Source organism: Heliangelus exortis, chromosome 2, assembly GCF_036169615.1.
Source record: "Heliangelus exortis chromosome 2, bHelExo1.hap1, whole genome shotgun sequence".
Taxonomy (NCBI): Eukaryota; Metazoa; Chordata; class Aves; order Apodiformes; family Trochilidae; genus Heliangelus; species Heliangelus exortis.
In genome coordinates, this window is record NC_092423.1 from 61,113,749 (window position 1) to 61,139,172 (window position 25,424).

The 25,424-nt window shown below is 41.8% G+C and overlaps 1 long non-coding RNA gene across 2 annotated transcripts in view; it reads left to right on the forward strand.

Annotated features, from left to right (window-relative positions):
• Window positions 1–25,424, forward strand: part of LOC139792656 (uncharacterized) — a 52,675-nt gene that overhangs the window by 22,120 nt on the left and 5,131 nt on the right. For both annotated transcript variants that reach the window (XR_011724332.1, XR_011724333.1), the window contains one exon: window positions 20,169–21,011. This is a non-coding gene — a long non-coding RNA (uncharacterized lncRNA). The remainder of the gene's footprint in view (window positions 1–20,168; window positions 21,012–25,424) is intronic.

Below are 25,424 nucleotides of genomic sequence, written 5' to 3' on the forward strand. Positions count from 1 at the left end.
CGGAATCTACATTAAGAGAATGTCACAAACTCTAGAACTTCAGACACTGAGATACAGTTCAATTCACCCTTTAAAGAAGGGTGAAAAAAGGGATTTCAGACGTTTTCTGTGTACTCAAAGTAAGCAGTGGCAGCACGATGGCAGTCCAAATTGAAGGGCTGTAATCAGACTACGCAAAAAGACTGGAATGATGTCTGAACAACATATCCAGCTCCTAAGCATTGTCTCTTTCCTGCTATCAATGACACCTCTTGTGCAATAAGAACATTTGCTCAGAGATACATCCTGTTTTGCCCACAGAGAATATATTGAAGCAGCCATAGGACTGCACTAGCCTTGACTAGAAAAGTCCCCAAGGGCCCGTCTGCCAGCTGCTGACTGATGTAGAGCTGCTGCTGCTGATAATAGGGTACATGTGCTGGCTTTGAGCTGAACTAGGCAATCTGGGGCACAGTCAGATGTGTTCAAGCAGGATCAAGTTCAGACCTGTTTAAGAAGTTAGTTCCCGTCAGTGGTGATTTAAGCTAAGTAGTTTTGCTGTGTATTGGAAAGGATGAGGAGTGCTTGCACAGTCAGCTACTTCATCTTGGCTGTCACAGTGGTGATTTCAACACAGCCAGGGGAGTCAGAAAGACAACAAACAGCAGAGATCTGTGACATCCTAAATCTTGCAGACACAAGCTGCTAAAGGTGTACTTCCTTTAGGTGTTTGCCTTCTTGTATGTAGCAGAATTATGCTACATATTTTACTCTTTCTTTTCAAGTAGTTGAAATCAAGAGGATCCTAGACTTCTTTGAAAGTGTAGATCATTGTTTCATACTGGGAATAGCTTTTGTTGTTTTAATATTGCTGATCCATTCAGGAGCTCAACTGCAGTAGGCAAAATGTCAATGTGGGTGAGGCTAGAAAACACAGATTTTTCTGTAAAGATTGACATCGTTGGAGAGCAAACAGAAATTCCACCACTCTATCAAATGCTCTCACAGGAAAGGAAATTAAAAAATTATAATTGCAAGATTCAATAAACATAAATACACTAATAATTAGGCAAAAGAGCCTTGTACGTGCCATCTGTGTTAATGTCACCTGAATTTATCATCAGCCACATTTCCACTAGGAATATGCCACACGTGCTAAGCAGGATATACTTTTCTCTGAATAGTGTTTCATACCATCCAGTATCACAGAGAACAGCTATATTGTTTTCCAAGCTTGGGTGCCAGGGTTGGCCTTGTATCAGAACAGTTATATTGTGAAGTTGCTGAACATAGCTCCTCTGTGTTTCCCCAAATTATTCTGTTTCTTCATCAGAAGAGCATGCTTTGCACAGCAGGAAACACAGCTAAACATCTTCCAAGTATTATTTCCTCCTGGAAGTATTAACGCCGTATTCATTCTGATGGAGAAACAGGGTTCTGGAGCAGCAGTTTGGCTGTAACTAGTCAGCTTTTTCCTGAGAGGTGCCCGGTGAGGGTACATTCAAACAGATACACAAAAGTATTTAAGCCCTAGGTAAGCCTTTGAGCTGTAAGTAAAACCCAGTGTCAAGATTCCTGCTGGTTGTCTCAACAGGAGTTTAGATACTGTGGGGGGAAGAAAGAAAAAAGGCACAGTAATTAAGTACCTTTGTGGCTTGAACAAGCTATGGCAGAAACAACAAAGACTTCTTTCTGGAATAAATTGTTCTTCCTGCTAAGCAAACATTTTATTTTATAGTAAAATGGCAGGTGAAGAGGTAGAAGGAAAATTGTTTAAATCTTCCTGTGGTCCCATGGACCACAATAGTATTTTATCTTTCTGTGGACTACGAGAACAACAAGATCTGAACAGTTGGTCTCTTAGTTGGGTTGTTGGTATTTCTAAACCTACAAGAAGGCATTGCTGAATGCAAATATCTTATAATCTGAACAGAGAGATCTTATAGCATCACTTAAGGCCTCTTGAAGGCAATGCATACAGCATACGAATGGAAGCTGTAATCTGTAATGCCACAAATCCTTTAGGAGGATTATCTCTGTTATCTCATTTGACATCAGAGAATTACAAGTAATATAGACACATAAATGGCTTAGTCACAGAAAGAACCTTTAGAAGAGGTATCAGAGTGGAACTTTTGTTTGTTTCTAAGCTGGGGAGAAGAGGGAAAGCTCAGGAAATGACAAGTGGATCCAAGCTGAAGTGCTGTTTGAGTTCAGATCTTGCTGGCTCAGGAGACTTAACTGAGAGAACTGAGTCCCCAGTGTCTTGATTTGCATGTAATCATTTAAAGCCATGCAAAAGGTGGATGCCAGAAATGCTTGTGCCTCTATTTTCCTTTAGCTAGGTTCAGCAAGTCTGACTGAGTGTCAGGGGCTATGGAAAGTTGTAAGACGATCAATGATTAAGCTTTGTGGCTACCCACTGGCCAAAAAAAAAAAAGCCTTAGATTTGTGTAACTTGACCTCAGGACTGCTTGACTTAAGTGACTCAGTTGCATAGCTAAACAAGATTTACTCATTTCAGAGCCAGGCGAAAAGAATCTTAGATATTTTCATTCTGTGGCCTACATTTATTTTTCCTTACAGGACCCTGCTGGCATCTTCAAAGAGAAAACTGATCAAGTATGATGCAGTTTCATTGCTGTGGCCTTCCTTATGCCTCCTACCCATCTTATCTCTACTTTCATCCAGGTGAATGAGAGTCTAACCAAGCCTTGTACAGTTGCTCCATTCCCCTCTCCTTCACACCTGTGACCCATGACATTTTTCTTCATAAAATCTTACTCTGGCTCTTTTTTACTAACATGAGAGCAGAGTTGGTCTTCCCCTTCTCAGAAGTACTTTTCTACTAGCATCCCTTCCCTCTCCAGTTAACAACCAATTACCAATGCTTTCCTTCCTTTCATCTCTAACAGCACTGAATGTGGTGTTAATTGCCTGCAAGGCAATGTCAGAGGTGCAGTCTTAGACCCTCTCCAGTCCAGCTTGTACTCTTCTTACTCATCTCAAGCTGTCTCACCAAGCTCTCTAACAGGACAAAAGAAAAAGAAGCGAAAGGACAGGTTGACATACCTTGAAATTTTAAATATGTATTTTGCATTCTTCTGACTGGGGAGCTGATTAAAACCCCACTAAAATTAATGAAGTCTTTCCATTGATGTAATGATACTTAGACTAAGACCAGCAAAATCATACATTATGTGAGTCAGGGTTCAAGAAGGAATTCCAGTATTTTCATTCATAGATGGCTCATTTCCTGTAGCTTTCACACTGTCCTTTCCACTCCACTGACCTCTGTCTGATCGTATACAATCTCCTTTATATTCCCTCTTACAGGATAAGTAGTTGGATGTGCACAGAAGAATGTTCCATTTTCTGAAAGAATTTCTTGGATTCCCTGAAGAGATTAGTACAAAATTTTAATTAGAAGCATTGGCAGAGTTCCCAAATGCTGGTATATTAGGCTGTGGTTTTCATTTTCATCTCCCCTTTTGGTTCCTATACAATGCATAGAGTTTCTGATGTGTAGTTTTCTTTAAATGATACATGTTTTGTCCCTCCGGTTTCTGTCCATCCTTTTGATATAGATGAGTCATGATTAGCAGCAAAGTTTTGTTTTTCCCTTCCAAAGACTGGGGAAAGTTGCCCAATATTCTGAGGACAATTGTCCAAAAGATGTCAGTTTGAAGTGACCAGTAACATTTCCACTAAAACTCTGGAAGGCATACAGGATGCAAGTGTCATTAATTAAGCTCTAAGAACCTACAGTACTGTGGGAACCTGGCATAAAATACACAAGCTGAACTTTGTTTGCAACTTCCTTCTATTTAGGAATTCATTAAAGGGCTGAAGCATTTGCAGCAATCTCAGGACCCGGTGCTAGAATGGCTAATTGCTGGCTTGGTCTTTTGTATACAGTGAAGCACATAAAAGGACTGTGATCAAAGAATGCAGGTGCCTCTGAGGGCAGTGAGAATGCATGTATGGTGATTGCCTGCCAGATACAAGATATGTTTCATGCTTTGGTTTGGTCCATGAGAGGATTTTGTAGGAACTGTGGGATGATTTGGGCTGAAGTGATTTAATAATTGTAATGTTTAAGTAGAGCTAAAAGTTTATACTTCTTCCTTCATCTTCCTCCTGGTTTTCCCTCTTCTGTCCCCTGAAGGAAATGTAACCACTACTGCAGATCTAACTTAGATAAAGGCTTTAATAACATTAAGTTGTTTTCACCTTCTTCAGTACATTAGGGGTGGCTACCACAATTAGGTTTTGGATCCATGGCCTCAGAGTGGAGCAGAAGAGCTTAGCTTATGGATCTTCACAGTGAGGGCTAAATAAATCACAAATAGTTTTGTGATTATAAATTTACCATACCTAGATTTTCTTCTGTTCCTGCTCTGAATGTTCTCATCTTTCCAGAGAAGTCTATGGTGAAGCTTTCTCCTTCTTTAACAAGCATCCTATTTGATCACCCCCCAAAAATAGCCCAAGCCATAAGAAACAAGTGGACGTGTGGACCCTGTCTTGGAGAGCATGCATGAGTAATTTAATAATATGCCCTTCTGTCACCATTTTGGCAGGGAGGGGGAATAAAATCTGTGTTCACAGGCTGAGAGCAGTTGTCTGTGATGAGATCCCATGCTGTGACGTGCATGCAGCATATTCTTACATGAAAAGCCGTAGCTGATGAAACGACCACAGGATGACAACATAGAACCCTCCTGGTACAATCAGGAGATACTTAATGAGGCTCTGTGGTTAATTTTAAAGTGAGTGTGTGCCTGTTGTAGAAGAGCATTAAAAAAAATTGAAAACATGGCTATTTTTTAATTACGTCCTGGTCTTCCTGACATTCCTCAAGCATGCTCTCTTGCTTCTTGCGTGGTCAAATGATAGAGTGACTCAGAAATGAGCACACACATCTTTACGTGGATGGGATTTAGTAACTTGTCCAATGTGGTTTTAGAGTTAGTGTCTTAGTTGTGGACATTATTTTCTTTGGCAAAAGGCAGCACTGAACCCACAGTTTCTGCAGTTAGCCTTGACACAGTTGTTTTAGTTGTAATTATGTGACTGAAAGCATGCCTAGGCTACAAATTCCCTTGTTAGAACTTTCAATAGAGGAGGTAAAAAACTAAGTATCTGGGTAAGACTCAGAGAAAAGATGTACGTTGGTGTCTGAATGCTTAAAAAGAAAGAAAGAAGACAGTAGTTCTGATGCAAACAGTCTTTTGCCTTGTGTTATTGTGCTTTTCCATGATGTAGCTCAAAATGCTTTCCTGATTTCTGTGAAGCAATTTGAGAAGTTCTTTACATGTTCATAACTATGGCTATTGCAATAGTGGTAAAGCAGAGGGTTGAAAAGTGAAGCCACTTGCTGTAGCAATGCAGTAAGTCAGTGATGAAATTCAAGTTTTAAATGCTCTGTCCATCTTGATGCAGAATATGTAGTGAAAAACTGTAGCCAAGCTACCTATGGGTTGATGGAGTGAGAAAGAAAAGCTTGAGGCCCTATAAACACCTTTGCTTTTCTCAAAAGAAGAATTTGTTCCCTCTTCCTGGTCTTGTTTTGCTTTGTGGTCATTGCTTTTTTCTTTTAACCTCAATGGGGGCTAGGTCCTTCTCAAACATGAAAGAAGGCTCTGTCTGAGAAATTCATTAGCCAAATTAGACATAAAGTAATGAGGGTTGAGAAGGAGGCAGAAAGGGATGGAGGTGGGAGGGAAAACATGGACAAGGACAGCGAGAGACCATTCTCTGCAAGGGTAGCTGATTGAAACAATGGTACAGTACCTTGACTAATGTAGAGCTAATTAAAAATGTATAGGACAAAGCACTTCTAAATGTACTATAGGGAGCAATCCCTCTGTGGTAAATCCATCCCAAATGAAATTTCAATGACTTCAATGGGTTTTCTTCTGGGATAAATTTGGCCTGATAACCTCATAAATCTTTTCTGTCTCTAATTTCTAAGGACCTTTTGTCAGAAGTGTAGCAAGAAACTTCAGTCTGGCTTTCAAAAGTGCTGAACACCCAAAACTCCTACTGGGATCTCCAGGAGTTACAGGTTCTCAGCACCACTGCAAATTAAAACTGAATAAGCTGCTTCTTGTTTGCTGTGAGTTTGCTTTCTGTACAGTGCCATCACATCTGCAGAACAACCTAAGTTAACCTCCTAAGCCTTTTGAGGCAGAAACTTCCTATACATAAGAACAACACCTCACATAATGCAGTACAGAGGTTAGTAATGGTCTCCAGGCACTAATGCAATAAAATTAATTAGTGAAAAGAACAATAAATTATAAATTCACAGTACCTGCATTTGCAGGGCAATGGGGAATATATATTTGGGCCAGTTATATATAGGTGGGCGGCCTATATTTTTTATGCAGCTGTCTGTCCGTGGTCTGGTTTGTCAAATAAGTTATGTCCATTGTGTTCATAGTTTTTGTGAACTTCAAAAATTTGTCTTTTTATGACTCCTTAAAAGCCACATTGGGAAACAGTAAAAAATAAAACAATGCATGTTATTATTGCCTTCAGCACAGAACAAGAAACTCTTCCCAATTGCGCTTCAAGTGCTATGGATTCGTGTTCTTATAATAAAATCTTTGCATTCCCATCAAATTTACAGTGAGCATTACAGTTGGAATCTTTGACGTGACCTGGACTATCATGTAAAACCACATGTTTGGAACATTTTTCCTTTTACTGCATTTCATTTGTAAAGTCTGTCCTGCTTTGGTTTCTACTCCATGGAATATGTACATCACATAGATAATGATAGCATTTAAACAAAGCACTTCTTTGTCTCACTTAACTTTTTGGTTTCATCTGAGGAAAGAAAAAAAAAAGTAAACAAATTTCCAAGAGGAGAAAACCCCACCATGTAATGAGTTGTGCTCTGGCTTTATTCCGAGGGCTGTCTCTGAAAGGAGGATTACTAGTTTATCTCTGTTACTTAAAAAAACCCAGATCTCTTTGATTATTTGTTGTTTATTTTTTACAAGGGAAGCTCCTGGGGATCTTAAAGAAATCCATAATGCAACATGGAAAAAATAAAAGACTGGTTTGGAAAAAAAAAAAAGCCACAACGAGGAGAAAACATAACATACATTTGGTGTGAACTTTTCCCAGAAGATTGCTTGAGCCTGATAGTTCACTTACAACCAGAGTACAGTGATGCTGGGCAGCCTGCCAGTGCTTGTTATTGTAGTCCTGTGTGAGGCAGTTCCCTAGTGAAGAAAGAAAAAGCAAGCAAGAGAGAGAGACTTTTCTTTGCCTTCCATAGGTGTCCCACACTTTCCTCTCTGCTCTCTCCGAGCACCCTCCCATTCTTCACATCAAGGTGCCTCGGTGCATGCTTACACTGTGCAGATGTCATGCTGAGAGTTTCACATGTGGTTTTTTCACAGTTCAAGAGGGCTGACACAGGACTGCATCACCTCACTGCACTGGAGGTTTCAGATGACAGCTCTCCCTGACAGTCTAACAGGAAGGCACCCTCTGACAGGCACAGTGAGGATGAGTAACACCTTGTCCTCACAACAGAAGTATCTGGGAAGGAAAGCATTCTTAGGAGTGGGTGCCATGCTAAGTTGCATGTCTACACTGAATTTTGCAATCAGATGTGAGCCAGGATAGCTGGGGCTTAGGATCATGCTACAGATGCCAGTGAGGCATCTCTGAGTTGTTCAGAGCACTGGCAGACCTCCTCCAGGTCAGCCTACAAACAGTGCACAGTCTGGCCCTGAATATGAAAGTGTGATGAGTATATAGGGTATGGATGAAAGACACCTCCCACATTCTTCGATCTGTATTTTACCTGGTAAACCATCCAAGAACATTTCAAAATCAGCAAAAATGGCATGGGGTTGGTTTTAAACCCTCTATTCCCCTCCACATCCACACACTTCATGCTGATATGTTGCCTTGAACCCTGAAACTGCAGCACCTTCTGGGAAGCACTTACACAGCCTCCCTCAGAAGCATGCTGGGCTCCCAAATGTGATAAGAAACTGATAAAAATGATCTGAGCATTAAAACAGCCTTAGTACAAGAATGTTTAGCTAAATAGATACCATCTGTCCCTAAAAGTGAACATGTCCTTGTTCAGCCCTGGCCTGACCACTGTGAGCTGTTGCTTTTGTGGTGCAGTCCATGTGTGGACTGGCTGTGGTTCCCAGGACCTGGAGCACATGTTTATGCAATGTGGAGTTTATGAGAAACAGTTTCAGTTGCAGGGATTTATTTTTTTTTTTTTCTTTAGGATTAAAGATTGGTAATGAAAACAACATTTTCGCCTAATACAGAAAAGTACTGGACTGGGGCTCAGCTGAAAGCTCATATTAGGCTGTGCAGCCCATTTCTTTAGAGAAGCCTAAGAGGGAAGGAATCCTGAAAAGCTAAAAGCAGCATACAAATTACAAAGAGAACCTTCATGTCAATAACAGTGCAAATATTTTCCAAGGAACACAGGCAGCTAGCATGCAGCACTGACTCTACAGTTTTTAAATGTACTTTGTTTACATAGTGGAAACAGAGCTTGGATAGACTGACACTGCAGATAGTTCACTGAGCTACTATGCAGATATGTGGGAAGGAGGTTAAAGAGAAGAATCAAAAGGTGACTTGGTCTCAGAATGACCCAGCAAGCTTTGCGACTCATGGGATTAAAGTGAGAATGTGGTCTACTTAGAGCAAAATCCTGCAGGCCATGAAGGCCCGAAGAAGAAACATGGGGTTTCATCTGAAACCTCTAGTGCAGTGAGGAGATGCAGTCCTGTGTCAGTCCTCTTGAAATGTGAACTCTCATACTTCTCCAGAGAGGGTCAGGTAGTGAGACCTGCAGTGGGATCATCACAATATCTAGTAATCAAAATATTTCCACACTATATTCTGCAAGTGAATCTGAATATATGACATGGGTGGTATAGAGAAGTCAGACTAGATGAGGTGCCTCACTGGGATACCTAAAGATAGACAGGTCAATGCTCCAGGGTGGATGTCAGGGCCATGAGAACACTGATAGGTGTAATGGTCATGATCCGCCTGTCTTGGTACCTCTACTCACACCTCTTTCCATGGACTCAAGAGCCCCATTTCAGCTCAGGCCTGGGCCTCCATCCCTGAACTGTGTTGTAGGTGGAACAGAGTGGAATGTAATGGGAGATAAGAGTCATAAGGGCCACATAATGATCATCAAGTTCAATTGACTGACCACTTCAGGGCTGACAAAGAGTTAAAACATGTTATTAGCACTGTTGTCAGAATGTCTCTTAAACACTGACAGACATGGGACATTGACCACCTCTCTAGGAAGCCTCTTTCAGGGCTTGACTACCCTCCTGGTAAAGAAACGTTTCTTAATGTCAAGTCAAACCTCCCCTGGGGGATGCAGCTCTGAGCCATTCCCATGCATCATTTCACTGCATCCCAGGGAGAAGAGCTCAGCATCTCCCTTTCCACTTCCCCTCTGAAGGAAGCTGGAGAGAGCAGTGAGGTGACCCCTCAACCTTCTCTCCAAACAAGTCAAGCCCAATGTCCTCAGCCACTCTGCAAAAGACATGTCTTCCAGCCTCTTCATCTGCTTTCTTGCTCTCCTCTGGATGCAGTCAAGGATCTTCAGCATTCTTCTGAATCAAACAGTGAAGTTCCTTTGTATCTGAATGATGTCATCAGTAATTTCATCACACTGAAATTGTCAGGTAAAATCCTCCAGGGGGTAAAAAGAGCAAAATCCTCAGTCCTTCTTTGCAGCTATCTTACAGGCATGTAGGGACTCTTTAAGAGATGCAGTAGCCTTCTTTAGTTGGATGGCCACCTGACCAGCCAATACCTTACTCGTATTAGCATGATCAGCCACAACCTTCCTCTTCACTAAGTGCCTACAGAATCTATTTAAAATCTCAGCGATGTGAATTGATGCTTCTGGAGAGTAAATCTCATCTCCACAGGCAGCAGTTTCATGAACCACATCACACTTACCCACCAGTGTATCATCTTTTGGAGCTTTTTCAGTACTGGGGCTGATTTGGCATTTTCTCCAGTGAAACTTCCTAAATGGAAACTCAGTTAATGCCAGCTGTGGTTATTTCCTTTCTAAATAACACCAGAGCCCACTCACAGACAGTTTGGCTGCTGCTCAGCCAGGTTGTGGAGGGTTGGATCTGCTGATTGGGATTGTGTGGAGCTGGAGTCCAGCAGACTACTGATGGGTGAAAACTTCCTTAACACACCTCTCAGGTTTCACCCTTCATGCTTTGATGTCAACAAATGTATGAAACATTAAAGGTCAGATCTTTTGAATTTATATTGGAAAGAATTGTTGTTCAAGATAGGCAGGCTTTCTTCCCTAAAGGTAGTTATTTTCCACATCAGATTCTGGATTTCATGGCATCCATGAAGCAAAAAAACCTGTACCTTATGGTATAGTTTTATAGCCCCCATACTGCCTACCAGCTGAAGCTCTGCCAGAAGAAATAGTCCCTACATCAATAAACTGTGCTTGAGGAACTGCACTGTAAAAATAGGCCACAAGGTCAGGTGGGGAGCCATGACTTTTTCCTCCAGTCAAGAAATATGGGAGTAGGCAAATGTTCCTGGAGGTAGAGTAGGGCACAGGGTGACTACAAGCCACTAGTGTGATCCAGCTTTGTTGCTCTTCTCTGGAAACACTCCAGTATCTTTCTTGTAGTGAAGTGCCCAAAACTGAACACAATATTCAAGGTGTGGCCTCACCAGTGCTGATTATAGGGGGACAGTCACTTCTGTAGTCCTTCTGGCCACACTATTTCTGATGCAAACCAGGATGCTGTTGGCCATCTTCTACATCTGGGAACACTGCTGGCTCATATTCAACCAGTCGTGAGCCAGCATCCCCCAGGTCCTTTTCCTCTGGTCAGCTTTCCAGCCACTCTTCCCCAAGCCTGTACTGCTGCATGGGATTGTTGTGACCCAAGTGCAGGAACTGACACTTGGCTTTGTTGAACCTCATACAATTGGCCTTGACCCACCAATCCAGCCTGTCCAGGTCACTCTGTAGAGCCTTCCTACCCCACATTCCCACCCAACTTAGTGTCATCTGCAAACGTACTGAAGGTACTCTAGGTCACTGATAAAGATATTAAACAGAACTAGCCCCAAAAACTAAGCCCTGGGGAACACCACTTGTGATGGGCTGCCAGCTGGACTTGACTCCATTCATTGCAATTCTTTGGGCCTAGCCATGCAACCAGTTTTTTACCCAGCAAAGAGCACACCCATCCATTTTTTTCAAGAGAATGCCTTGGGAAACAGCATCAAAAACTTTACTAAAGTTGAGAGAGACAACATGCACACCTTTTCCTTCATCTACTAAGCAGGTCACTTTATAATAGGAAATCAGGTTAGCCAAGCAGGATGTCCTGGTTTGGGAGTACCAGGATAAAAATTGCCTATGCTAACCAGAGCTGCTGCTGGGCTGGGGTAGTTACAATGGATGAGGAGCTGTTTTTGTGGGGAGAAGAGAATGGGTTGGGTGACCCAAATGGACCAATCACAGTGTTTCTACCCATAATGCTCAGTATAAAATGGCTCCTCAGGAAAACCTTTTCTGACTGGTCTGCTGGATGGGTTGAGGTTAGTTTGTAATCTCTCCCTTGTGTTGGTGATGTTCCTGTATTATGTTTTCTCACTGGAGAAGAATATTGTTCATCAAAACAGGTCACCTTCCCCTGTTTCCCTGAGTAGGAGTGATGTAGCACCTCCAAGATTGGGTTGATTTTTTTGTTTGGGATGGGGTTTTGGTTTGGGTGGGAGGTTTTTTGATTGGGTTTTTTTGTGAACTGTTGCTGGGACTCTGGACTCAGGCACCTTTATGTGCTGCTGAGTCCAATCTAGGGCTTTTCTCATTGGCATGTAGTTATCATCTGAGGAGTTTGGGTCCCATATTTGCATATGTTTATTTTTATTAATTATTTTATTAAACCTGTTCTAGCTTTTTTCCTGCCTTAATGTCTTGCTCCCTTATTTTCCTTTTGTCTTCCCCTGGGAGGGTAGTGAGGGGTAACAGAGCACCTATCACCCAGCTATTGCCTAAAACTATACACTGCCTTTCAGAAACCCATGCTGGCCCTACCTGACCACCTTGTTGGCACTCGGGGTGATCTCCTCCATAATATTCCCTGGCAGCAAGGTCAGATTGACAAGCCTGTAGTTATTTATGAAATAGAGGCTTCTTGTATTTCCTGTGCATATACTGTTTTCTGCGATCTAGCTGAGGAAATGAGCATGTGCCATGACTTCAGTCCTCTGCAATTTGACCAGCAGAAAATTAACAGTGTCCTTGAATATAGAGGTATATCAGGAGTGATGCTTACGCAGTATTTGACCAGGGCAGTGCTTATAGGTAAAATGTCCCATGGCACCTCAACATCACAGCTGCTCTGGGGGTCATCAGTGGTATTTCTCAGAGCAAAAGATCTGCTACAGAGGGAAGGCAGGCTCAAAGGAACTCGTTAGTCCAGTTCATCTGCAATGGGCTTTGGGTTTTAATTGCCTGAAGGTGCTGAGAAGCAGGGTAGCTGGTGTAAGAACCTGATATCTCAGGAAAAGGGATAAAGTTCCTTTCATTCCATGCTTCACAATCTGCAGAGGCAAGGAGGTCTCAAGAAAATGCTTTTGACACTGCAGGGAATTATGAAGATTTTTGATGCTTTACATGAAGAGCTGTAATGCTTGCGTGGTTTAAGAGTAAGGTTGTTGTGCAGACCTATGTTTCTTATCCTCTTAATTACTTCCGATTCTAAAGTGAATCTGTCACCCTGGTGTTACCTGATTTTGCGTGAGTTGTTTAGGCATACGTGTTCTCAGCAGTGTTTGTAAGGGCTGAAGCAGGAGAATTACACAGACTGGGGCTCCTGGAAATGCAGCCAGAAGGAGGAGTTTCACATACAAGCTGTCCTGTAGTCCCAGAATTAGAAACACTTCCGAGGTCTGACCCGGCTGGCTTGGGAGCACATGGGATGCTGTTCTGATCAATTACAGAAGGGTGCCACTGATTTGTATACAAAGGGGTGGTGTTATGGTGTTTGGAAGCATGTAATGGTTTCTAATCCAAATTAGAAAAGTGGATCCTTGAAAATGGTTTGAGTCCTGTGGCTACATATGTAAGAAGCCCAGATGGGCTATTATGATGTGGAAGTGATATCACTTTTGTCAGTTTGGGCTGCTGCAGTGTAGTACTGACTGATTGTGCTTTACAAAGAAGATGTATAGCAGAGATGTTACCAGAGTAGTACTTGCTATGCTATCTTTTGATTAAAGCTCAAAAACTCAGGTCTTGGGATGGGATGCAGAAGCTGCTAGTCAACTGAGTGCTCATACAAGAAACTCTTCAAATGTTCACAACAATAGTCAGAGAACAGCTGGATCAGGAGTAAAATTCAGTTCTCTTATTTGAACTTTTCAAGATCAGTCCCTAGAGAGCATATTTCTCTGTCACAGAAGGGTGAAATGAAACATCTTTGATGGGTGTTTCAGCTCACCTTTTATCATCTTGTTAGAAGGGTTGATCTTAGGACCTGGTCTATTTTCATTGCATGAGTTACACAGATTTTTCTTAAAAAGGGATCTTGTACCTTAGCTAGAATATAGCTAAATAATGAGAAGATAAATAATGAGAAAACATCTGCTCTTTAATCTCTGGACTGACCTATAAATCTTACTGACATTATTCAATCCCAGAAACAGAAACCACCTACAGATTGCAGAATTCTCTCACTGTTTCTTCTTGGTTTTCCTTTTATTCTGTTTGTTGGCTTTGGTTGTGGATTTGTAACAGTTCTGTCGTTCCTTTAATTCCTGGTAGTCTGGGAACCCATGTTTTCCCCCCTTCACTGTTTCATTATAACTGATAGGAGCTGCTGAGAAGAGGGCATGGCAACCATAATAAAGCAAGAAGGATGGAACAGACAGCCCCTACAAGGTGCTGACAGGCAGAGAATAATGGCAGAGTAGAGGAGGATAACTAATTGTGTGGATGGTTTACTCTTAGTAGCTCTGGAGAGTGGGATGCCTGTTTATTTCAACCTCACATGATGAAGAAATGAGCTTGCTTAGCTGCTTTAATCCTTTACTGAATTGCCTCCTACCAGGGGATGGGAATCTGCTCTCTTTAGTGCTTCCCTCTGGCCTCTCTCTGAATGTCAAGATTGCTGTTGAGGCTGGCAAGAAGTTTCTCTCTCCTTTTGCCTCTAGAGCTGCAACAGAAGGGCCTCAACAAACATTTAAAACCACTGTATCTGTGGTAACCATGAAACTGAAGAGGCTAGAATTAAAAAAAATTATAGAGAATGTCAGGTTCAGTATTCATAGAACATTTTAGCATGGGGAATATCTCAGCCACAGCATGAGCAAAGATAAGGAGACTCTTGAATTTGCCTGAGACACTGAATAGAACTGGAGGGCCTCTCACATGACAAGTCATTCTGTCATCTGTTTGTTTATTGCAAGGTCAGGCTACTTTTATTCTCCATTTCATGTTGCTTTAATCTAAACACTGGGAGATGTGATGTTGGGGCAGAAGTCTCAAGAGGTTACGAGAACAATATGGACCATTTATCTCTATAAATCTTAGCACTATCCCCCTGCAGGTGGGCAGGAGTGGAGTAATTCTTCTCCTGAAGCTGTTGAGAGATGCTTGCTTCCCATGAGTCAACATCCTTGCTCTGTAATTTCACAGACAGGTCTGTGGGTAAGATGCCTATGGAAATAATTCACTAATCTGTCCGAGACTGGGACAGTAGAGGAACATAAGCTGGGCTGGAAATTCAACCATCTTCTGGGAATGGTGCTCCTGGGGCAGAAATGACTTTATTGTGAATTACACTAGAGAGGCATAACTCCAACTCAGCAGTGGCTGGGCTGACACCATTCAGGCACACAAGCAGACTAAAAATAAGATGGTGTTTTATGGTTGAAATAAGAAATTGTGGAGTGAGAGCTAAAATTAAACACATGGTCATACTCTGTTTTGTTGTTTCCTGTGTCCTGAAAACCATCTGCTTGAAAATGGGTTGAATCAAAGTGGTATTCTGAAGGGCTATCTTGATAGATTGAAGTTTTCTTAAAGTGGTGCAAATAATTTTGTGTAAAGGAGAAAAGAAAAAAGAGTCTAATAAGTAAATGCAGAAGAGACTGCAAACTGATCAGTGATCAAAAGAGGTTGAATGGGTTTGACTGACATCTGGAGTAAAGCAGTGCTGTGCTCTTTCAATTACAGGTTTAAGACTGCCACAATTGACAGATTAAAGGTGCTCACCCTAATCCAAAATTATACTTTCCCCAGTCAAATTGACCATTGTGTCAGCTTCAATTTGTTCAGATACGTCACCCACAGTGACTGATTGGACTGATTCACTTGCACACTCTTTGACAAGGTTTCTGTTTTGTGTTCACTCCTTACTCTTGCTATTTCCCTTGTCAGACAGATACTCTAGAGGCATTTCCATTATCTCCCATGTAGCTGTACCTCAGAAATGTACTGGACTGGAAAGAAAAATCCTCAGGCCAATTATTCTGACATAAACTCTACTTATCAGAAAGCACTAGAATATGAAGTGTAAGTTAAAATAGCTCAAAAATAGGACACACACACACACACACATATACACCGTGGGCAGACACCTAAGTAATGCTGTGCTCAGAGTCTCTCCTATGACTGAGAATGGATGAGCACTTTTAAATAAGAAACAATCCAAACATTACCCCAACATCTACATGGAAACAGTCTTTCTGAGAGTAGAGGTGCTTTAATTTAAAACAAAACCAAAAAATTGTTTGCACAGGTCTGCCCTATAGTTTTTGTTAGAAGCAGCAGTAGCACACTGCTTGGGGAGCAGTTACTTTGTAATCTTTTTGACTCTTCTAAAAAGGAATAAAACCAATGTTTACACCTTTCTGAGAACCATGCTGATGCTGATGACAGGGAAGAAGAGATGAGTTGCATTTCTTTTCCACAGACTGAAGGAAGAGGAGGTATTCATCTCAAAAGCATAAAGACGTGATGTGATTAGTGAGATTAGTGATGTGATTCAGATTAGTGAGTTTTAACTTTATCCACATTTATCAAGTGGACCCTCCCTTGTGAGCTAGACTGAAAGCATGTCACATCCCACTGCAGAAGGTTCCCATGGGGACCTTCTGGAGAGCTTTTAGTAGCGTGTCCTAACTTTTCCACAAGAGTAAGGGCAGTCCTGCAGGCAGCGATGTGTTAACAAGGGGTGGCAGGGTGCAGCCTCAGAGCCTGTGGACCTGTAATGGTGCTTCCAGAGTGACCAAACTCAAGGGATGAAAAGGGATGAATCTGCTTGATCTTATCTCCCTCAAACTTCATGTAAAAGAAACCCCCCAAATTTCTTAGCACTCCATACTAGAAGTACGTGGTGGTGTGACCAATACTTATGGCCTAAGCATGGTTCTTGCAGGAACTTTACATGAACCTTATTTCAAGATGTAGATGCATGTGTAATTAATTCCACTGTCTTCTCAGATTCTTTTGCATCTCTATTAGTGTTTTGAGTTTTTTCCTCTTGTTTTACTCTTTGAAGTTATCTATAACATAAAAATGAAATACTTTTGATCAGGTTACATGTACATAAAAATGTCCAGCTTTATCTATCTCTGTAATCCATCTGTCACAGTTTCACACACAGCCATTAGTGGAGTTTCCAGGCACTGCAATATATAACATTTAAAAGAGAGACTGCAGCCAGAACAAACATTACTTCCCTATCCACCAAGAAAAGCTTGCACTAAAGATGAAGGAATAGTTTTCTGCCTCAGTTGCAATAGCAGTGCTCACTGGGATGCATGCATATGTTCTGTGTAGCTCACTGGACAGTGGCTACAGGGGATTATGAATCAGGACATTAAGGGCTGACTGTGGTACCAATTCTTATCAGTGCCAGAAAATCCCTTGCTTTGCATTCTGAAGATTCCCATAAAATATTTTTATTCTGCTGGGTATTTGGAGGATGTTTATTATTCTATGAACATTTTGCCTGATCTGTTACATATCCTTTGAAGGACACAAAGTGAATTTGTTGGTTTTGGTTTGCAATTAAGTTTTGAATTCTAGAGAATGGGGGGGGAAACACAGTCTTTCTTTATGTTTTTAGGCAATTCTAACACCTTAGATAATTGGTTGTAGGTATTAGAACTTTGGCATACACATTATCCCCAACCACAGCCATGCCTTTAGGTTTTCTAAGTAGTTGAAAGTTATCAAGAGATGTAGGAAATGTAAAACTGAGGAGCACAGCAGTACCTAGTAATGTCTGTTTATCTAACACTTTCATTTGCCTCTGTGAGGTCTTAAGCACATGCCTTATACAAACCTCCTAGAGTTTGTGTACAGCAACAGAATTTGGTTTAAATTACTGATTTTCCAGCTTTTCATAGTCGTTGCTCACATCACATGAAGATAAGTAAGGTAATAGCCATTCCTTCTGGTTTTTTGGGTATGCTTGCAATCCTAAGCAGACTGAGCCAATGCTTTTCTTTAAGGTGTATGTTCACAGGGGATAAAACTTGTGAGCGGAAGTCTTGGAGCATCTAGGACCTGAGTATATTAATGGACTGCAAAATCAAAATGTACCACTGGAAAAATTTATGTGACTTAAGGCTCAGTTTTCCTGGAGATGAGCTGTAGCTGTCACTCCCACTTGAATCTGGAGATGAGAGATTTTTATAAGCAACTAAGCTGTCCAAGGCAAGAAGGCAGAAACAAAGAGGCCACAGAGGTGAGCTTGTTGAGTCAGCACCAGTTAGTAATGGTTTGAAACAGAAGTAAAACCATCAGAGACTCAGTAAGGAAAAAAGCAGAAAACCATTTCTGATTTGACAAGGTCTAAAAGCCCTGTGAGAAGAGGCAGAGAGGAGGAAGGCAGTGCATCAACAGGACTGAGGCTCTAAGGGGGAGCAGAGGTTGATGTGACTCTGCTTGATTGACAGCACCTTGGCCAGCAGAGAGTAGGAAGGTGGCTGCCCTGTGGATACTGAGCATATGAATGCTTAGCTTAATAATGTTAGTCCTGGCCCACTGCTGTGTGTGTTATCAATAAATAAGAGCATTTTTATGTATGTACAAACTTGCTTTTGAGCCTCTATGCCAGTGAAATATGCCTCAGACATCAAGGATTACATTTAATGTGTTCTATGCTGTGTGAGCTTGCAGCGTTGGCCTCAATTAATTGTTCCTTGAATTACGGCATATCTGCTTGGGTAAAAAAAAATAAATAAAGACAAACAAACCCACGTTCTCTCTTGATTGAAAAGTTTTCAACTCTATTATAGTCCTTATGAAATAATCCCACAGTTTCATTATCCTGAATGTTAGAAATCTGCATGTCAGTTTTAATCTGAAATTGACTGCATTTCAACTTCCCGCCACAGAATGTTGTTATATATCTGCTAAACTGAAAAGGCCTCACATCAGGTTTTTTCCTCCCATTTTTATGGTGATTAAATAAGTCTTTTGCCTTCTATTTAACATTCTAACCATACTCTCACCTTCAGATCTGTACTAAAGTCATGTGCCCTGAGCCCATCATTACCCTGAATGGATATTTTCTGAATGCTCCTCAGTGCTTCAACATTCAGAAACAGGCACAGCTCTGCAGAGATCATGCCACTGCTAAACACATCTGAGACTTATGAGTGGCAGGAGTAACAGTATTTCCTGTTAATAAAAGAGAGCATTGCAATGGCTGGTGCATCACCCTGATGATGTCACCTAGCACACTTCTGGACACTGACTGTCCAGATATGGGTCACTGTCATCAGGCAAGTCATTCACTTGTGCCTGATTTAGCAAGTGCTCCAGACTGGTGATCTGTGATCTTTATCACTCTCACTGACTCTTTTTGCCAGGGTAGACTTGGTCCATGATGCAGTTACGGTTCCATCCACTTCACTGATAGATTTGTTGGGTAGTAGGGAGGCAAAAGACTAATTTTTAGGGGAGCTTCTCCAAGCCTCACATCCTTGACTGATGTCACTCTGCTTTAATTCCTCTGAACTGATTCTCCTAGTACACAGTGCTCTTCTTACCTGTTTTTCATACACTATGGAGAAGTATGTCTCTTGACACCTGTGGAAGCAAACATGGAGCCATGGCAGGATAGTCCATGGCAAGATAGACCAGGCAACGAAATCCACTATACTGTAAGCCAGGTGAAGTTCTGCCTGTCTCTCACCACAGACCTTTTTTTTTTACTAGATCTGCTTCTTCTCACCTCTTTGTTACTGCTTTAACCCTTAGATTGAAACAGGGCCAAGTATTGATCCTTGGAGAATGGCACTCATAACTCATCACCTAAGAGACTCTTGTTGCTCTTATGATTGCTGGTGCCAATAGGCTCACTTCAAGGTTGCTGACTTATGCTCATGGGGCAAACAGTGACTTAAGCTTTGTTTCCTTACATCTCACTTCTTGTTCCTGTGACATCTATGTTGTTACAACATCTGTTGTAAAACAAGAATGATATATAAATGGGAAAATCTTTCCTATAAAGCAGCATGCAGTACAGCAGGCAATGAAGTGCAGGGGATTACATGTGTATCACACAGGGAATGCATGTATTAACAAAATACAAACGTAAATTTTCTTGGGGTTTTGTCTTCTAGAATGAGAATGAAAGGGGACAAATGAACAGAAGGGGGATACACCAGTGAAACTTCACTGAAGTCAGTAGAATTGCACCAGGGATACATTTGGCTGATTCTTTCTCTAACGGCTGTATGAAAGCCTTAATATAGAGTTTCTGCCTGTGTGAAGTGTATGCCAAGACAAACGCAATGTGCTAAATGGAACCTCTTGATTTATTTAAATAAAAAATATGTTACAAGAAAACAGTGGATAATTGGAGTGGAATGGATCCAGACTGGAATCGTCTGTCTGATGTCTCCAGAGTGTCTGAGGGAGGAGCAGTAAGGAATATCTTACCTACATACATCAGCAGAGCAGGATATGCAGATAGCAGAGAATTTCTTGAAACTGCTAAAATCCGCCAAGGGACTCGGAGCTCTTTAGAAGACAGTTTGTAATCAGATGTAAAACAGCATTTTTAGCTGCAGCTGATGTGGACTAAAAGACTGTCAAACAGAGCCTGTTCTCAACTGTTCATCTGTTATCCTCCTTATAGGCATGTGCCTCTCTCTCCTTCAGTTCAGATCTGATTGTGTCATTGTCACTCCTCATCTGGCCAAAACAGTTGAAGTATAAAACTATAAACAACTATAAAAAAGCTTGTTTTGCCTAACCTGGATTGGAGTATAAGCCTGGAGACATGCTATGGACATGGTAGCCAACCAGTCCCACATGGGGCTGGGCTACCAGAAGAATTATCTTGAATATCTTGGTGTGGATCAGCAGCAGCCTAAGCAGCATCTCTGTGCACAGTCCAACATCAGTCTTTTAACATCACGGGCTCTGTCCCTACAACTCCTTGCACTTGAGGGCTTGTGCTGTGAGGCCAGGGGAGAAGTGACCATGTATCAAATAACTTCAGATATGAGACCCAGTTTTGAAGGAATGCTTGAAGGAAACTGTGTGCACTGTTGGAAATGGTGCAAAGAAGCTTCCTTAAGACATGAAGCTACTCTACTTAGCATGAAATAAGTATGCAGATGCCTCTAGGAAGATGTCAGAGTAATAGTAAAAGCTATTGCCTGTGTTAGCAGCACATCAGGTAGATTGAGTGTCTACAGCTCCCATGGAGGAGTAAAATGGAATAAAACTCATCAACAAAGTTCTGAGCTGAGATGGGTCACTGTGAGGAATAATAAGGCAACTTTGTGTCTACATATGTGCTCGCAGCCAGTGGCAGACCAATTTTAAGGGGATACCTGTGACAAGAATCAACCAGCAAGTGGAGACTGAGGAACTGGAGAGAAGCTAAAGCACTCCTGGAAATTCCATCAAATCCCTGGATAAACATCTTCTCACGTGTTGACAGCTGTGACACTGGAGGAGTAATCTTGGATATGTGAGTATTGCTGTGTTGCTCTGTTTGGTGCAAGTACCTGTGACAGTGCATAAAAGCATTGGGATGGAAAAGTACTGAAATATGGTCCATAACAAGAATTAAAGGTGAGATTTTAAAAACTAGTTTCAGAAATTTAACACAATTTTTCCCCATTTCTGGTGGGAAAAGGATATTCAAACTGGACAACTCTAAAAAATCTTCCTTTTTACAAAGTAATGTAAATTAATTTTAATCAGTTTGTAGTCTTCTGCAGTTTAAGCACTTTAGAAAATGTCACAATGAGTCAACAAAAATGTGCTAATCGATTACATCAGTGAATTTTACATTAGCATTCCAATATATAAATAAATTCCTCAAGGTTTATTGTATGGCTTCTTTTAGAAGCTTTTTTCCTATGAGAATGGTTTATACGAAAAATAGTAGTAACTTTAATGCTTCAAAACCCAAACACCCTGGGGCAGTGTAAATAGCCTAACTTTGACATCCTGAAGTTTGAATACTTACATCTGAAATCATAATGTTCTTTCACAGCCTGATCCAGTGTACGCAGAAGTCAGATAGAAAATTTCTGATGACTCCAACGGGTCTTGACTCAAGCTTTTAATACAGCTTTTTCCACCCTATTTAATGTCTTACCTCATACAGCTTTGTTCCCGTAACAAAGGAATCCTAGGGAATCTCATTCTGTCCAGCACCTGACCTCTGCCTTATTTCTCAGAAATAGCAAGGTCATTTTCCAACACTGTTGAACTCAGAACAAAGCCTAAAGGCTGGTGTATATGCAGCTTCTTTGAATCCTAGACAAGAAGGTTTATAAAATATAGTACTCATGGGTTTTGGCTAATACTAAGCAACTCCAGTGAGAGGGTGAGGGTTCTCAGTGCCAGCTACAGTTTGTGAGATACAAGAGTTATGTACATCTTAAAACCCTGAATAAGCATGGTAGAGAGTGGGGTCTGTAGTGACTTTTGGTGTTGAGAGCCTCTCCTGCAACCAAGTCCATGCTCTGGAGGGGACAGCATTGCAGTCCAGCAGTTAATGTGCTGGATTTGGGTGTTGGACCCGTGTACTGTACTCCTGGCCTAAAACCCACATTGTACAAATTTCTATAGTTCTGCCAGCCTGAATTTCCCTCTGTTTAAAGAGTTTTATTTTTTTCACAAAACTCACTGGTAGGTGCTTGCATTGTTTGATTAGGACCAGCTTGCTTATTACTCAGATAGCAAGAAATTCAAAGAAGCAAGAATTTTTTTTAGATAAGGCCATTAATTTTTTTATGGCATATTTTGCATTGGTGCTTTAACAAAGTGAAAAAGCCCCACTTTTCTCTTTGAACCTCACTTTCTTTCTGCACACAGAGTTTTTTAGTTTCACGGGGCACCACTGATTCTGGAGGGGAGAATGGAGAGGAGAAAAGAAGTCATGATTTTGGCTGTGACACCATCATGATTTGCTAAAATAGCAGCTTGGCAGATCTGGTTTCTCAAATATCTCATGTTTTGTTAATTACTGACAGCTTTGTTTTTAACTGAACGTGAAACACTGTGGAGAAATGGGCAAGTGTGGCCCCTGACTCACCACTGCCCGGCTGAGCTCAGCAGGTGGGAGCAAACTGGCTCCAAGAAGGGGCCCAAGCAGCAATTGTTGCCCCAGTTCATGATGCTCAGCAGACAGATCATAGAATCACAGAATGAATAGGGTTGAAAGAGACCATAAAGATCATCCAGTTCCAACCCCCCCGCACGAGCAGGGACACCTCCCACCAGACCAGGTTGCTCAAGGTTCCATCCAACCTGGTCTTGAACACTTCCAGGGAGGGGGGCAGCCACAAGTTCCTTGGGCAGCCTGTGCCAGTGTCTCACCACCCTCAAATTAAAGAGTTTCTTCCTAATACCTAACCTAAGTCTCCCCTCTTCAAGTTTAAACCATTTCCCCTTGTCCTCTTGCTACACACCTGTATAAAAAGCCCTACCCCAGCTTTCTTGCAGCCCCCTTCAAATATTGGAAGGTCACTATAAGGTCACCTCAAAGCTTTCTTTCTCCAGGCTGAACAACCCCAGCTTCTTTAGCCTGGTCCTGGTATCCAGTTATAGGATGCTTAAAAGGAGCTCTTTCCACCCTAGGCTTCCTGGGCCAGCAGAAGTTCAGAAATCTTACCAAAAAGGAATACGAAGCAGGGTGTTCAGCCTCAGTGTATCCTGGTGAGGTTTCCCAGCCATGCTTTGATAGTTATAAAGATGAGGATCAGGGGAACTGCTGGCCTCAGTTCTGTCCCATGTGGACAATCAGGAGAATCCCTCTGCTGTAGACCACCAGTGACTGGAAACATCCCTTCAGGGGGCAGAGTGTTTATCTGGGAATACATCTTCAGAGGTAGGTGAAGCCAGGACACTTTACCCATGGTTACTTCAGGTTAGGGACCACACCTCAGGAAAAGCAGCACAGTATGAAACTGGTGTCTGACTTTTAAGTGTGGGCAAAGTGGGCCAGAGGAGGCACTCTTGCAATTCATCTGTCAGCCTTTCCTGACCACCTGAAAGTTCCCACAGAGCAGTGTCTCCACATATTTTGAGTGATGTTGGGTCTCCCGGGGTCAACCATCATAGGGCATGACCTCATTGGACAAGCTTGAGAGCTGCACTTTGGGCTGGGATCTCCTCAGCAGAGAGATTTGTATGAGCTGGTAACTGTTCTGTAGCTGCTGTCTTTCCTGCTTCTCTCTGAGTGAGCAGGATGGGACCCTGGTATCAGAACATGGGGAAATTCAAAGACCTAAGAAAGAAGAACATTCAAAACTAATGAAGGACAGATACTTTCTTCTGCCTGCAAGCATGTAACTAATTATTCACTGACTGCTCCAGGAGATCTCAGGGGACAAGAACATAGCATTTCTTTTTTTTTCCAAGGACATGATACCTAACAAGATAACAAAAATATCCATCCAGGTTAATAAATTTGACAAATGCTAAAAAACTTTTCAGCTTCAAGATTTATACCCATTTCTAATGAATAGAGAATTCCTGGGAACAAGAGTTCCTCGGGATGCTTGTGTGATGACAAAATGCTGGACAAGCAAGGCTGTTGGCCATGTAGAGCTATTTGTGCATAACTGTGCTCCTAGTGATCTCATGGCAACTTATTTTTTGACCTATGTTTATTGTATTGGGTAAATATCACGTCCACTTTTTGTCTTTTTATTAACATAGCTCATCAGGCGTTCTGTGTGTGTATCTGCACAACACATAGACATAATTACACATAAGTCCTTTGGTGTCACTTTTCCCAGAGCAGTGTAATGCTTTGCATATGAAATGGATTTTTTATAGAAATAAACCTTCAGAGATAATTTTTTCCAACCATTTTTTCCTTTTTACTAATACATAAGAGAAGTGGAAAGAGTGAGTCAGAATATATCTGTAATCACATGGCATGAAGGGAAATTCAATTTCAGAAATGCTGAGCTTTTTGTCCCAGTGCAAGAGAAAGTCTGCAGACTTGGGCTGTACAACACACACTGCAGATCTGGCATTTATGCCTGATAAACTGTTTTGAGAAGAAGCAGCACATCAGCCGTGATTATTCAAAGATATTTTGCAACTGTCTTCTCACTGAAGCTAACTTAGCTAACTTGAGCTAGGGAAGTGTTTTGGGAACTCATGCCTATACAGTGAAAGCAGAGCCCTGGATGTATAGGCTGCTAACTTTGGCTCTTCCACAAGATCATTGCTTGACCTTCATCACATCAGAAGGATGAAATGAGTCCAAGGGTGATTTGGGGCTGCTTTTGCATCATTGGGCTGTTCCTCTTTAACTAGCACGTTTGTCTTGCTATCCATCAGAATCTCATTTCCTCAGCCCAAAAGAAAATGACAGGGGAAAAAAAGAAATCCCCTATAAAGAGATCCTGAGTTATAAAATCCAAGCCCCACTCCCAGAAGCCTTGGTGACAGGTTCCTCCCTTCTTACACAATGCAGAGGAAGAAGCATTAGTCTGTGAACTAGGATTTTGCTGAGTGAAGGACTGAATAACATTTCTGTTTGCAGTCATATCCCCCAATTCCCCATCCCACAGAATCCTTCCTGCCCTCCAGCCTCTGTGTAGAGAAGAAAGACATTGGTTCCTTCCCACAGGCAGGGAGATCCCCTCATCCCACTGCCTGGTGCCCCTCTAGGCTGCTGCTGCAGGGCAGGGGCCCAGCTGTGCACAGCCATCCCTGTGTCCTGGCTGCTCCCCCAGAACCCCAGGCACAGGCACTTGCCACGCTTCCCCTCCAGCAGGTTGCTGCCTTGACCTCTGAACAATGGAACAGTATATAAAGAATGAAGGGATAAAAAAAAAAGAAAAAAAGAAAAAAAAAAAAAAAAGAAAAGAAAAAAAAACAGTGATGGTTGGGATTAAAGCAAAGAAAAAAA